Source organism: Panicum virgatum, chromosome 7K (assembly GCF_016808335.1).
Source record: "Panicum virgatum strain AP13 chromosome 7K, P.virgatum_v5, whole genome shotgun sequence".
NCBI lineage: Eukaryota > Viridiplantae > Streptophyta > Magnoliopsida > Poales > Poaceae > Panicum > Panicum virgatum.
Window position 1 is genome coordinate 8134177 of NC_053142.1, and position 15712 is coordinate 8149888.

At 43.9% G+C, this 15712-nt stretch overlaps 1 non-coding gene across 1 annotated transcript; it reads right to left on the bottom strand.

Annotated features, from left to right (window-relative positions):
* Positions 1-5643: 5643 nt before the first annotated feature.
* LOC120643179 lies at positions 5644-5750 on the bottom strand. Its single transcript, XR_005662869.1, has one exon. It is a non-coding gene; the product is annotated as a small nucleolar RNA R71 (small nucleolar RNA).
* Positions 5751-15712: the final 9962 nt, after the last annotated feature.

Genomic DNA, 15712 nt, shown 5'->3' on the forward strand with positions numbered 1-15712 from the left:
CTGTTGTTGATGAGTCACCGGCTGCAGCTGCTGGATTGCTGACCATGGTTGCTGACAAGCTATCAGCTGTAGAGCCGATGCATAATATTTATAGCCTCCTGTCTGAGCCGATGTTTGATGCTGAAAAATCGTCGGCTGTGAGGTATGATGATTATACTGATGGGATAAATTGCCAGCAATTGTACCACTAACCACACCGTGTACTGTATTAATTGTCGTGTTTGCCAGGCTATTAGACCAGTTGATCATTGCTTGTTTCATGGCTTAATCAATCATATCTTGTAACTTAGTTCCATCCATTGGAAAACCCGTGATGATAATTCCATTGTCGAGTCCCACCGGGCGTGCCAAAAGATGTGTTCACACAAAAATTAACACACTGGAATCTGAAGGTACTGTTTGCGAAGCTTCAGAATACAAACCAAGTGTGCCAATCAATCTGACCTGTTGATTGACAAGGAAACAAGGTAAACGTCAAATTCGGGGGTGTATCGGCTGGATTTCTAAATAACCCTCACGAAGCGTATCGGCAAGGAGCTGCCGATACAGAAAAAGACAGATCGAACGAGATAAACAAGTATTAAAAGCGATCTGTGGGAAATTGGCAAGAAGCTGCCGATATCGGTATGCAACTAGACGGCTAGATCTAAAGCCGACACGTGTCAGATAACAATGCACAAACCCACGAATGTATGAATCTGAGCAAAGCTAAGCTTACAACCGATCTAATCAGCTTTTCAAGATCTAACGCTACAACAAAGGAACTGATAGCCGATTAAATAGATTGCTAAGCTGGGTGAATTGTGAATAAATCTAGATGAGAAAACAGCGATGCGCCAGAGATCAAAGCCTAGATGAATTCGATAAATTTTGAATAGATCTGAACGAAGCAACAGCGATGTGCCCGGAAGCTAAAGCTCAGATTTATTCGGTAAACGAAAACTTACCGGTAGATAAAGTGGCTCGAATGTGAGGCGTCCTTGATCAACTCGAAAGAACTCGCAGGAAAAGAAAATAGCGAAGCCGCAGACAGAAAAGTAAATTGCAAGGAAAAAGTAGGGTTTGTCGATTGGTCGTGTGACAAACATTTACACAATAAATGGGGTACATATTTATAGCCTAGACACCCTAGCCTGTTACGGCACACCAAACTTGCTAGAGAAGAAATATCTAAACAAACTAATATTAAGATACATGGACTCTGATTTCCTTTCTATAGAATTCTCATCGGTGAAGCTTCTGACTTGTCACGGCCAAGGCATTAGATTAGGAAATATTTAATTCCACCAAGCAGAAATACCTCTCGTGGCTACCTGGATCTTCAATTATTTTAATCATCCTCACGCGTGGACCCATTCCAGCTATGAAGCTTCACATTTCCTTGCATGTGCATATTGATCACCTTGCCATGTATATTTTTCTCTAATATTCTCTTCTTGCTTGACCAATCACTCGAAGCCCATCGTGCCTTATACGTGAAGCTTTTTTTATTTTGTCCTCCACGCTTGTCACGTGATTAGCTGACCAAATCAAACCGAACAGCCCCTACACCATATTTGCTTTCTTTTCCTTCCCACGTGGCTTCACATACTTGCATGTAAGTTCCAGACAGGTTTTTGCTTCACTTGCCCTCACGTGTGAATTCCAAACCAACAGGCTTTCTGCTACATTGGCAATTGCTATCATCTATCGGCTCTCAAGTCAACACAAATAGCTGATTGCTTCATAATTCAGATTACATCAGATTTACCGACAAAATCCGGTGTCAATAGCAAAAAGATCAAAGGACCCACAACTCAGTACAAACTCGGGTCTAGGTCATCGATCCACCACTCTGGCAGGATCACAAGTGTGCAGAGGGAACGTCGGCGTAACGGAGGGTCGAGATGGGCTAGTGGGAGGCCGGCCGGCCTACAACCTCCCGCGTTGAAGCCACACAACGGATACCGACCCCAGGAGACGATCAAGAGCGTCCACGCAAAGGCGGTGGCCAGATGGCCACAACCCCAGGCCGGTCGGCCGGGCCGGCCCCACTTTACAGCCCCTCAAGTCCCGGCTTTTGCGTGGAAGACAAGCACACCGATCTTACCTGCTTACAACTGACGCCAACTGCTTTACCGGCCAGGAACCGACCCTGGAAGCCTATAAATAGAGAACCCATCCATCACTTGTAACACACACCATTGGAGCTCTTCTCTCTTCACTTTTACTTTCTAGAGTAGGTTAGTAGCTTGGGAGTTAGAGTCGAGTCGAGCTTGCTCGGGATTCCGGAGTCGTCGGAAGTCTGGTATAGCTCTTGTATATTTCTTTTGACATTATTAATATAAGTTAACTTCTTTACTTTTCTGAGTCAGCTTTACTTTTTGCTGTCTTTTATCTTCTCAAGTCTGAGTGTTCAGCTCGAGCGCAGAAGTTTTCCTTTAGCTTAGGCTAAGTTATCTGTAGTAATCGGGATCTTATCTTATGGGTTTTCTCGCCCGGACTAGAGTATGTCAATTTAGTGCTCTAGGTTGAGGGGGATTTCTCTCGAAGGCCTCGAGAGAAATCCTAACACCGAGTGAAGACGTGGTGTCTGGCCTTAGTGTTAGTTAGAATGTGTGTTCCACCCCACGGAACTATTGTGGTAGGTGGTAGGTGGTGACAGCCCTATCCATCCCTCGTAGTCCACCACGTTCGGGTGTTTTCATAGCAGTAGTGCAGGTTGCCGTTGGAGTCCCATCTCACCCCTTTCTGAAGTCATTCCTCTTCCAGCCGCCGAAGTAAGCTCTGCTTTCCCGAGAATTAGTTAGGTGTTTAGTCTGATCTAGAGAGGCTAGCTCGATAGTTTGAAAGTGTTTCAGGTGTCTTATCTCGCTCGTTGTCCTCCCAGTTGCTACCTCTCTAAGGAGTTGAACCTCCGTGTGTCACTCGGTCATCATCTGGCCATTTATCTTACCTCTTTATCTGGCTTACCCCCATTTAGTTAGTCAGTTGATTAAGCTAGTATGGTTATCATTCGATTTATGATACTCTTTACCATAGTGCTTCCCCGAGGAAAAATACGATAGTCTGGAATACTCCATGGTGAAGTGCTACAGTGGTGATTCTGTGCGCTTGCGGAATATCTATTCTATTGGGCATAAGAAACACCAACACCTACTGCCATGTGTTTGCAGCTAGCAGACCAAATGGTTCATTACCCCGTGGGAATAGCAGAGAACATTCTGGTCAAGATTCGGAATTTCTTCATTCCCGCCGTCTTCATCGTGCTCGACATGGAAGTCGACACCAAGACACTGTTGACGGCCATTATTTCATGTTTTTGACTGTCAACTTCTCGAGAATGAATTGAGTTTTGCACTATGTTCCATGCATATTTTATTTGATTCTAATAAGTTCCAGAAGTTTTAGATGAGTTGTGCTTGCAGGTATTCACTGTCCAAAGATGGTCGAAATCAGAGAAAATCCCGGCCGCCCGGCACATTCCGTGCCGACCGGCCTGACACCTCCACATACATGGGTCCAATACTTTCACTGAAGCAATGTGACATGCCCATGAGGTTCCAAAACAAGGCGAACATTTCATATACTATCGGTGGACTCGGAAGGCACAATGTTCAACTCAAAGACCCACATGTCAGTGCCAAGATCGCCAAATGGGGAAACCACCCATCCCAGAGGCAATGTGGAGTGTTGATCTGCAACGTCGGTGAAACGGAGGGCTGAGAGGCCCCGGAGCCAGGCCGCCCGGCCTCCCCCGGGCCGCCCGGCCTCCCCCGGGCCGCCCGGCCTAAGATTCCAGCATCTGAGGAAAATACCCGAAGCACCGACGTCCATGAGGGATCAGAGGCCATCCACAGAAGGTCGGTGGCAAGGTGGCACAATCCTAGGCCGGCCAGCCTAGGATGGGCCGCCCAGCCCCACCTTGCAGCCTCTCAGCTCCCGGCTTCGGTTGGAAGTTAAGCACCGCCTCTACAGTTGCGTGCACCTGGCGCTAATGGAATTACCAGCCTTCTACCGACCTTGGAAGCCTATAAATAGCACTCTCCCCCTCCCTTGTAAACACACACTCAAAAGGAGCAATTCTCTCTTATCAAGTCTAGAGTAGGTTAGTAGTTGGGAGTTAGAGTCGAGTCGAGCTTGTCTCGGGGATTCGGAGTCGTCATCGGAGCTCGGTAAAGCTCCTGTATCTTTTCCTTTGATTATTTTCAATATAAGTTATCTTCTTTATTTACTTGAGTCAGCTTTACTTTCTGCAAGTATTTATCTTCCCAAGTACTAGTACTTGTCTGCGAGGGTAAATTTTACCTCTAGTTCAGTTTAAGTTCCCTTCCTTGCTTGTCGGAGTTAGTCTTACAGGTTTTCTTGCCCGTACTAGTGTAACTCAAGTTAGTTCACTAGGTTGAGGGGGATTTCTCATGAAGGCCTCAAGTGAAATCCTAGTACCAAGAGCAGATGTGGTGTCTGACTCAGTGCTAGCTAGAAAGTGTGTTCCACCCCACGGCACTGCAGTGGTAGGCGGCAAGTGGTGACAGCCTTGTCCGTCCCTCGTAGTCCACCACGTTCGGGTGTTTTCATAGCAGTAGGATTGCCAAAAGTATGTTGGGCCCCTTCTCACCCCTGCCTACGCCCTTTGCTTAGGCTGCCGAAGTAAGCTCCTGGTTCCAACATCAAGTTAGAAATTTAGATTAGTTCTAGTGAGCCTAGCTCAGTAGTTTAGAAGTGTTTCAGGAGTCCTTTCTCGCTCGTTTGTACTCCCAGCTGCTACCTCTCTAAGGTATAGAGTCTCCTGTGTGTCACACGGTCATAGCTTGGCCATTTATCTCATCAGTTATCTGGCTTACCCCTGCTGAATTAGTCGATCGATAACTTCAGTAAGGGTTGTCACTACAATTTACAATACACTTTACCATAGTGCTTCCCTGAGGATTTCACGATACCCTGGAATACTCCAAGGTGAAGTGGTACACCAGTGAATTCTGTGTGCTTACAGAATACCTATTTAGATTGAGCATAAGAGACACCAACAAGTATTTCTAGCGCCGTTGCCGGGGAAGCAATTGGCTAAAGTTAATGTATAATTGAGTGGAAACCTAACTATTTTATCACTGCTAGTTTTAGCGGGCTTACCATTGCTCTCTCTCTCGTTTATTCGATGCAGAGTAGTGCATGACCGGTTTTGATCTACCATCCAACTTCGATCCGAATCCTTAGAGAATTGGGCGAATTGTGAGACTCCGCGTCATCCCACCCCAGAAGAAACCCACATGGAATCCTTGTTTGTCAGTCTCAGCACCACCCATGCCCAAGACTCTCAAGCAGTACTTGGCCCCGTCCAGCAGCCACATTCCTACTAGACTGAACAATGACCAAGGCAATTATGGCTTTGAGCTCAAGTCGGGACTGGTGAACATGGTTCAAGCGAGTCCATTCTGTGGCAAGGCATCAGAGGATGCCAACGCTCACCTCCAAAACTTCTTGGAAGTGAGCAGCACCATCAACCCTAGAGGTACCACGATGGATAATGTTCGTCTTCGACTATTCCCATTCTCCTTGCTAGGCAAGGCGACGATGTGGTTTTACGCCAATAAAGCAGACTTCACCACATGGGAAGCTGGCTCCAATGCATTCCTGACGAAGTATTTCCCGGTGGGAAAAACCAATGCCCTCCGAGGCAAGATCTCTGGCTTTCAGCAGCTTTCGGATGAAGCCATTCCAGAAGCTTGGGAGAGATTCCAGGAGAGCATTGCAACATGCCCCCACCACAGCATGGAGGAATGGTCAATTATTTAGAGTTTCTTCAATGGCCTGAACACACCAGCTCAGAACCACATCGATGCAGCATCAGGTGGTTCCTTCCTTTCGCTCAGTGTTGTTGCAGCAAAAGCGCTGGTAGAGAAGATTGCTTCCAACCAAAGTTGGAAAGGTGAAAGGCAGCAACAGCCCCACAAGGGAATTCATCATATCGACAGCATCGATATGCTTGCTGCCAAGATGGACCTTCTCATGAAGAGACTGGAGTCTCCGCACCAGGAGGCTAACCAAGTTATGGATTCTCGTATGACATGCGAGGTCTGTGGAGAAACCGGACACATGGGCAACTCTTGCCCGATCACTTAGGAGGAAGCTCACTTTGTTGGAGCGAACAACTCCAACAACTCAGGCTTCCATCCTCAACAGGGTTGGAATTCCAAACCCAACCTCCCCTTCAGTCAGCAGCAAGATATGAATTTTAATAACAATTTTCAGCCTACCTTAAAGGATCTAGTTTATGGCCAGAAACAAATTAATGACAACATTAGTAAGAAATTCCTTGCTAATGATAAAATTTTGGAATCTTTGGCCGGACAACTAGAGGGCATAAACTCAGTTATTAAAAACCAGTTGAGCTTCAACAAAATGATAGAAACTCAGGTTGCTCAACTAGCCTCATCTTGTCCTAACAATAATTCGGGAAAACTTCCTGGGCAACCGGAAGTCCCTCCGAAGGAAAGTGTTAGTGCGGTGACTACGCGGACAGGTAAGTCCACGCAAGAACCACCATACCCGAAAGATGCAGGATCCCGGCGGAAAGCCGTACCCACCAGCAATACGTCTGCTGCAGACGAAGACCAGGAGGAGGCAGAAGAGTCCAGCACAATTGCTGCCCAGCAGGAAACTGTGGAACCCCCTAGAACTTCACGGGAGTTTCATGAGACTACTACCTTACCGTTTCCGAAATAGTTAAAGAAGCCGGTGGCCGACGACCAATTTGGCAAGTTCGTTGAGGTAATATAGAAGTTGTATGTCAATATACTGCTTCTTGACGCTATGCAGGTCCCAACCTATGCCAAGTACATCAAAGATATACTTGGTAACAAGAGAAACCTGCCCACCACCGAGGTCGTGCAACTCACAGAGGAGTGTAGCGCAGCTATACTCGATCCTCTCCTGGAGAAGAAGAAAGATCCAGGATGCCCCACAATCACATGTTCAATCGGGAGTCAGCATTTCTCACACACTCTGTGTGATCTAGGAGCAAGCGTCAGTGTCATGCCCAAGGTAGTTTATGATAAACTAAACTATCATGAGCTTGCCCCTACTGCTATGTGCTTGCAGCTAGCGGACTAGACGGTCCGTTATCTCGCGGGAATTGCAGAGAACGTTCCGGTTAAAATCCGGAACTTCTTTATTCCCGTTGATTTCATCGTCCTCGGCATGGAAGTCGATGCCAAGACGCCTCTTATTCTGGTAAGGCCATTTTTGAGTACCGTAAATGCACACATTGATGTCAGAGCCGGAGAAATTCAGCTCAACATCAATGGGCAGACAGAAAAGTTCGCCTTCCGACCGAAGGTCGAACAATGTTCCCAGGTCAAAGCACTCATGTGACAGCCCAGATATTCAACTAGCTAATCACGGATTGTTAGGATCAAATCATGAGTCATTAAATGAAGTTTTGCACATGAAATGACGAGTTCTTCAAATCACAGTTTTTAAACGTTTAAATTATCTTTTAAATTGTAACAAAAAGGTTTTCAAAATAAATTTTAAAATGTTGCTTAAATGGATTTTTTTCCCAAAACCAATGTTATAGGTTTTCGAATGACGAACAACTTTCATGTTCAAAGTTTTTCGAGTTGCCACACAAAAATGGGAGAAAAATTTGAATTTCGAAGCATATAGGACCTTTTCAAATGCACTCAAGTTTTAAATTTTATCTTTCAAACCTTTGTTCAAATGAAAAAGTGTCTAAAACAAAAGTTATAGATCTCAAAATTTTAAGCAAGTTTTGTATTCAAAAGTTTTTCATTTGAGGTCAGGAAAAAGGAGAAAAACTGAATTTACAAACTGCATTTTGAACTTCAGTTTATTTACAAAACTGCCCTCACCACCATCTCCTCCTTCCCTATCGCAACGCCATCGCCTCGCCGTTCGTCGCCGTCTCACCACCGGCCACGCGCCGCCCTCCCTGGCCAGACTCGCCTCCCCATTCCTGGATCCTCCTCGACGCTTCTCGACCTCGCCACAAGGGGCCGCCTCCCTGCGCGCACACCGAGGACGAATGACGCGCCGAGCCGTGCAGTGCGCCCCTTCTCCATCTCACCTGCGCCCTCACCCGCTCCTCCCCCTTGAGCTCGCGCAGCACATGTTCCCAACCTCCCTCTGCACTCCCTTCCCATCTCCGAGCCCAATCAGGCTCGGCCCTGAGCGCCCGAGCTCCGCCGTGAGCCATGGCCGTCGCTGCCCCCTAGGCCACCGTGGAGCCCCCTCCTGCGCCCCTCCTCTCCCAAAACCGACCCTCTAGCGAGCTTCCCCGGCCTTCACTGGTCCTCCCCAACCCCTCCACCGCCGCCCCAAGCCATCGGAGTGCCGCCACCCGCTACAGCCACCGTCGCCGCTCCCTGTGCGCCGCCGGCGCGCCTGCTCCGGCCGCCTCCGACCCCAATAAGACCACCCCGAGGTTGCTTCCGCCCTCCTCTTGCGTTTCCCCCATGGGGCCCTCGCCGCCGGCGACCAGAGCCGCCGGTAATCGCCGGATTCTGGCCGGCGCAACCCCTCCTCTGTTTTGGCCGACCCAGGGTCCCGATGGCAAGAATAGAAGATGTTCCAGGGACCCCAGTGTAAAACCAGGGACCTATTCATAATATCTAGTTTTGTTTTTATATTTTTGCAGTGAAATTGTAGATTCAATTAAAAATTGTAGAAAAATCCTAAAATAGCAAATAAATACTTTTTGGAATCCTTAAGAAAATATCTACATAATGGAACCATAATATGACAAGTTTTAGTTTGAAATTTTTGCTGCAAAAATAGATTTATGTTTAATAGTGCATAAATGCTAGTTGTTCCTATCATTTTAATAACTAATGTTGGGAGCCATGACATGTTATGACATTTTTATGGTATTATGTACATGTGATTCTAGTGTTACTATAAAAATTTCATCGTCACTTCTCATGTTTAGCTTTAGTTTTAATTAAATCTTGATTTATGGTAGGAAGAAATGTACTAAATAATGAAAAATAGTTCTTATGCCTGGAAAAATATAATATTTTTACTAGAGCCTTTCCTTGAGTACATAATCATGGCAGTAAAGTTTGAGCCCCTAGAACTCCGTATAACTACTTGTACAATTTAAACTTAATTAATGTAGCTATCACTTTTTTTTATGCTTTGTGTACTGATCCTTTAAATATGAGAAATTTACAGTAGGCTCATAATAGGATCATCACCACTCAGTTAAATCTTCAGTACTAGCACTTGCATAGTTTGGCCCGTACAATTTAATCTTGTGGTGTCATTTTGCATGACTTAGCAAAATTTTGAAAACCACCCGTTCCTCGTACGAACTAAATTATGTTAAATTACTACTATATAAATGACTGCCCAGGAAATGTTAATTAAGAAGTTTCACATTCAAACTCACATCATGTTGGACTACAACTTTATCAGGAAGGAAAAATAATAACACCTAAATCGCTAAGCAACTCGGAACTTTGCATTCATACATATGCATTGTTGCATTTCATTTAGGTACGATAGATGAACCATGTGAATGATGGATCCAGATGTGCACGACTGAAGGAAGATACTCGCCGAGCGATTCTCCTCTAAGTAACATTGACCTAGTGTTAATCCCAGGCAAGCCCCGGAGCATGTCCTATCTATTTTAAATTTATGCAACTTATTGTTCCTATCTACTTGCGCATTTAAGTTTAAAGAAGTTGCTTGGAACCTTAGATGCATGATTCCTAGGTACCTATGCTTGAACACTAGTTTGTGTAGGTCGCTAGATGGCTAGGCTAATGGTTCGGTAGAAGTCGAGTGACTTCCTGTCACTCGCGAGAATTATAGGAGTTGAATGTCTACTACATACTGCAACTATAAGGCTTATGGGCGGGGTTGTGGTACTTGTGATACCCCGTCTGTTTAGTGAAAATGGATAAGGCCGCAGTGTGTGGTAGTGGTGGTTTTGCTTTTGAACGTACTTACCACATGCCGAGAAATATGGTAATCGGTAAGCTTAAGTACCTGATCGGCCCGGCGAGTGGACTTTACTTTCACCCTCTTTGAACTGGGTTCACATGCGGCCACATGCGGGTACAAGAAGGCGCACGCCGGGCGTGGATTCTTGTAGTCGAGGTGGGTGACCCTGATCCACAACCCGGAAAGAAAGGGGAAATGTTGCACGTGTGACTCTGGGAGTAACCACGTGACGTGTGGTTAGGTCTGCCTTGCAAGGTTAACAAATTCTATTCGAATCGTCCGTTTCTCACGGTTTGGGACTGCTTAACCCTTCTGCCAAATAGAGTAAGAAGTAAAAGATGATGATGAGGATGAATATGGGTGGTTGGATGATGTTGACGCTCCTTAGCGCCCCAATTTATATACCGCAAGCGCACGGGATCGTGTAGCTTTTCCATTAGAGCATTCCCCCAAGGTTTATCAATCCGTGGATCGACAAAGAACTACCCAAGGTTTTCCATCTAATCTAACGGATCTATCCTAACATGAAACATGAATTGCACATATAGAGTAACCTTTAATAGATATGAGTGTTGTGTAAAGGTTGATCTCATCCATGAACATAGGCGTAACCATAGAAAAACCAAAGACATGACTAGGCCTATTGTCATCTAGTTGTAGTTCAAGCTAACGAACAAATAAATCATGCATCTCAATCAATGGCATCTTTGAACCCAAAATCTCCAATCCGATCCTTCGATACCCCATCTACTTAAAGCAACGCCCTGTCACAACGCCCCCCCTTTGGACGAAAGCACCCTGAAGCAAGTCGAACCCCCTTTGGTAGTTCCGCCATGAACCTCTAACCCAAAGATCTATCTCGATAATAGATCTAGGATGAAGCAAACCCAAAGAAAAGAACGAAATCAAAAGAGAGAACATGGTCGCTAAAAGATTCGGAAGACATGATTATCATTACTCACATAATAGATTCGTTTGGATCGTCACCACCGAGTACATACCATTGACGACTCCAACTAGCTCATGAACTCCACCATGGCATAACCACGCAGGGAGGCCATGGCAGCTAGAGGTGGCCTAAGCCATCTCCTAGACAACTTCGAAGACTTGCGGCGGCCGTCGTCTCCCTCCGGTCTTGGCCCTAGGTTTTTGTCGAGTTCTGGGTGGATGGATGCCCCGAGTTAAATAAGGTGCGAGCTATTTCATTATGGAAGATAGACTAGCAATTAAAGAACAAGCCACAATAATAAATAAATGCAATGCTCTCAAACTTAAGCGAGCTTCAAACCTTTACCTTGTTTCATCGTGAAGGGTTTTCAAAAGAATGCATATCAAACATAAGTGAGGTTCTCTTGCAAAAGATCATGGAAATATTCATCTCATCAAGTCTCTCAAGCCTACATTAGATTGTCTTCAACCTATTCTACTCATATATAAAAGTGGAAGGCTTATGTGGAGCTTGGTAGGCAAAAACAATCCTAGCAAAATATTATATCTGAAATATTGTCAAACTAAGAGAGAGATCTATTGGATTTACTGAGACTTCTCAAAAAGGCCATTGGAAAATAATGTTGGGGAGGGAGAAAGATGAAACACACACATTTAGATAGGTGGACATCTGCAAGCGGCAAATGAATGATCCCGAGACACAAATGAAGTTCTCGTTATCGGATTGCACATGGTTGGAAGATTTGAGTATGGAATAATTCTTCAAAGTAACTTGGAAAATTAATGAAGCCAAAAAGAGCTAAGGAGCATTTTATTCTTCTCTTTTTTTTCATTTTTCTTTTCTTTTCTCCTTTTTTTCATTTTTCTATTTTCCTCTTTCTTTTCTTTCTTTTTGCTCCTTAGAACTTTTGATAACATAGAATACTTACCTAGCCATCCCCCCATGCTTGAACGAATGCTCGTCCTCGAGTATGAATAGTGGGAGAACCAACTAGCTAGGGTAAGTATCTCAAATTCACCTTCTTCTTCGTAGAACCTCATGAATCTCCGGGGAGCCTTGTCTCCCAAAACTTTTCTTTTTATGGTGCCCTTGATTCTTTTGATTCCGTCAAAATGATAATCCATACTCAAATTGGGTTGTGGTCAAGGAGGTAATCACAAAAAGATATTTTCGGTTTAGGGTGGATATCTAGCAAGGTTTACAAAATTCCCGAAGTAGAAACTCACAATGCATGGATAAATAGGCTAGCAGAAAGAAGGTTACACAAAAAAAAACGGAATGACCAGCTTCTTAGTCTCATACCAAAAAAATCAATCTTAATCCAACTCATCAAAATATAAGTTTGCAATCTAAAGTTTCATCATGAAAGAATATGTATGTATAGGCTTTGGTAGGTAGAACTTTGCAAGAGATTCACAAATGTAGATAGCATAGGAATTAAGTTTTTAAATTAAACAACATAAGGTGTAAGGTCATCGGTAGACTTAAATCAAAGAGCAATATAGAATATGTGAGTCTAGAATTTAGTCATTTAACCTCCACAAATAAAAGAGCCGATATTTAATCATTTTAATTCCATTTAATTGAGAGCAAATGGTTAAGTCATATACAACATAGCGTAGGTAAAATAAAGCAGCAACTCTCATCATTTTTCCATAAGCAAAAGGCATTGCCAAAATGTATCAATGTGGTGAGCACAAATTATGGTGATCCTAAACTTATTAAAAACAAAAACAAAACTAGGTTGTCCTCCTAGAAGCCATGTGATAGGTTGAGAGATATATACAAATGTTGCATCTATGGTTGAAGGCATATATGTGCAAGCATTTAGAAAAAGAGAGAGTTGAGGAAGAATTACCGTCCTTCTCGATGCTCGTAATGAAGTGTAGCGCGGCCTCCCCCATACTTAAGCATTGTGCTAAGCATGGAAGAAGAATCATGAGCATCTTGTGGCAACCGTGATTATCTTACTCCATGAGATCTTTCTTCCTTGTCCACGAAATCTTCCCCCATGCTTAGCATGATGCTAGGCGTGGAAGGAGAAGATAGACCACCTTGCAATTCTTGAAGTCCTTCCCTCATGTGTATGAATATCATCTTCAATGTATCTTCACCTTTGTTGCCTCAATTTTCCTTCAACTTCTTCTTGTAGTAAGTCATGGTCCCAATCATTGCTTCACATCGTCGTCGCCTTCTTCAATTCCTCGTTGTCCCATTGCTGCCTCATCTTCACGAATTTTTCTTTCAATTTGCAGAATAGAACATGTACTAAAACATTGCTCCATTGCAAAGTGCACGAATTTTCCTTTCCAACGAGTCCTCATTCGCCCAAAATTGATTCCGAACAAGAGAGTTATGTCCATTTCGTCCCAGCGCTGCAATCTTGTCCCGAATTTCAGAACGCGCAACGTCCAATGTTCTTGTCATATCTCCTTGTACGGGTCTTCAAATTCATTGATCTTGGACGGTTGGAACGAGAATTTCATGGAGCTTATGAATATCAACTTTTTCTTCCTTGTACGTCTCTGTCCATGTGCAAAATTTGATGAAAACAGCGGGGCTTACTCTCGAACTTTGGAGATGTTGACGAATTTGATTTCTTCTTTGATCACGAATTCATGGGAACGCTCTGTCATGCCTGCAAAACAATCAAGTGCACACACTACCCCCGGGGTGACGGTCGGGAGTAGAGACAAATGCCAACAAACCAAGCATCCCTAGACTCAACTTGTGGCATGATCAATGGAATGGATGCAAAGTGCAAATGCAAAGTTAGCAAAAACAAGTATTAGCAAGGTTGAAAGGACCTTTCGATGTTGTTCCGCAACTAGCTTATTCAAAAACAATTGCTAAGAGTGACAAAAAGCCTTTGCGACACTTCATAAGAAATTAGGCTTTTGTCAATGAAAAGGTTATTTATCGAAAAGGACCAAGCAACCGAGCTAACAAGGTTTTATTAGTAGGTTTATGGGTTTCCTATATTTTTTTTGGTTTAAAACAAAATTTTTGGAGAGAGAGTGTTGGGTATAGAAATTCTATCTAAGGTGGTTTTTTAAAAAAAAACTAGAGTGAAACAAAAGTTAGATTTTTTTGAATGAAAAACATAACCTATGGTTTTAGGATTGCTCTATGAGTGGTTTTCCTAAAGGTTTTAGGATCTCAAAAGCGAGGCTAGTCAATGTTTTTAGAAAAAAAATTTTAAATGAAATGTGCAATGCAATGCAAGGGTGAGACGAACAACATGGTATGCAATGCAACACGGGGTGGGTGAACAAAATGATATGACATGATGAGGTGGTCTAAAACAAAACAAAAAGTTAGCCTAAGTTAACTAGCCACAAGTTTAGAATCAAAGGGTGGTGCAACACTTCATATTTCCCTCTAAAAGGACACAAATAAAAAGACTCTAAACACTAATAGGCACACAAAAAGGTCTACAAGTTTCCCAAGATCAAATAACAAAGTGCCCCCTCAATAACATTTAGAATGAACAACATGAAGTTGTGGTTTTTGTTAGAGAAATGGTACAATGTTACTTGATATTCCGATTAAAGAGTGCAATGTAGACGGTCATATTAATATATACAAAATAAAAGATCGGGTTGCCTCCCGCAAAGCGCTTCATTTAAAGTCATAGAGCTCGACTTTCTTACCTTCAAATTGATGCGAAGCCATGGTCCTTCAAGCAAGAGGTGAAGGTGTTCCATGCAGCTCTTATTCCACTTCCCATGTTGGACATGATCAATCATGCTTAATGGAAAACTTGCCCAATCGTCTCTCACATCATCGTCACCTCCTTCTTTGTTGTCCTTCGTCGCTACCTTTCTTTTCACGGATTTTCCTCTCTGTCCAGATTGGGAGTTGCGCCAACCAATTGATCCAATGCAAGGTGCACGAAATCTTCTTTCCAACAAGTTTTCATTTGCCCAAAACGCATTCTAATTGAGGGAGTTATGCCCCTTTTTTCCCGTCACTGCAATCTACCCTGTGCTGATTTTAGCACGTGCATCTCTGATGTTTGAGACATAGCTCCTCCCATGGGTCTTCAATTGTATCGATCATGGATGCGTTGAACCGAGGACTTGATGGAGATCCTGAATATTCAACTTTCTTGCATTGTAAATCTCTGGACTTGTGCACAAAATTGATGAGGCTTAGCGACGTCCGTTCTTGAAACTTGAAGATGTTGATGATGGTGTTCAAAATTTTGGGCACGGTTTTCGTCCTCACCATTTGAGTTTCATGTCCTACATGGTTAGTGAAATTCGGGGCTTCTCCCGACATGTGCTCTTTTAGGGTCATGAGTGTGGCAGAACCACCTGAATTATCCCGGCTCAAGTGTGCAGGCCATCACCATAAAGGCAACACCGGCTCAAACACACTTCAAACGGAACAATTCTTGGTCTGTCGGGTAACGTCCCGATACAACCACCAGTTCTTGGATCGAACAAGCATACCCCGCACGAAGGCGAGTCCAGAGATATTACAACCACAATTTTACAACACAGGCGAAGTAGTGATTACAGCCAGTTCAAGACATTATTACAAAACCAAACTTTGTAAACTAGTTATACAAAACATAAGGGTAAAACTTTAGAGTTTAAACTGCGGAAGATAACACACGACGGCTACAACACGTCGCAAAAGTATACCAGGCTAGCCCAAGCATGGTATCACTCGTTAGGGTCATTGCCGGCCGAAGACGTATCCCACTCTACGGACCAGCCAGGAGGCAAGGAGCAGGGCCAAGACAAACTAGCAACCTGGTCCTCAAAACTCATACCTGAAAAGGGTTTCAACAGCAAGGCTGAGTAT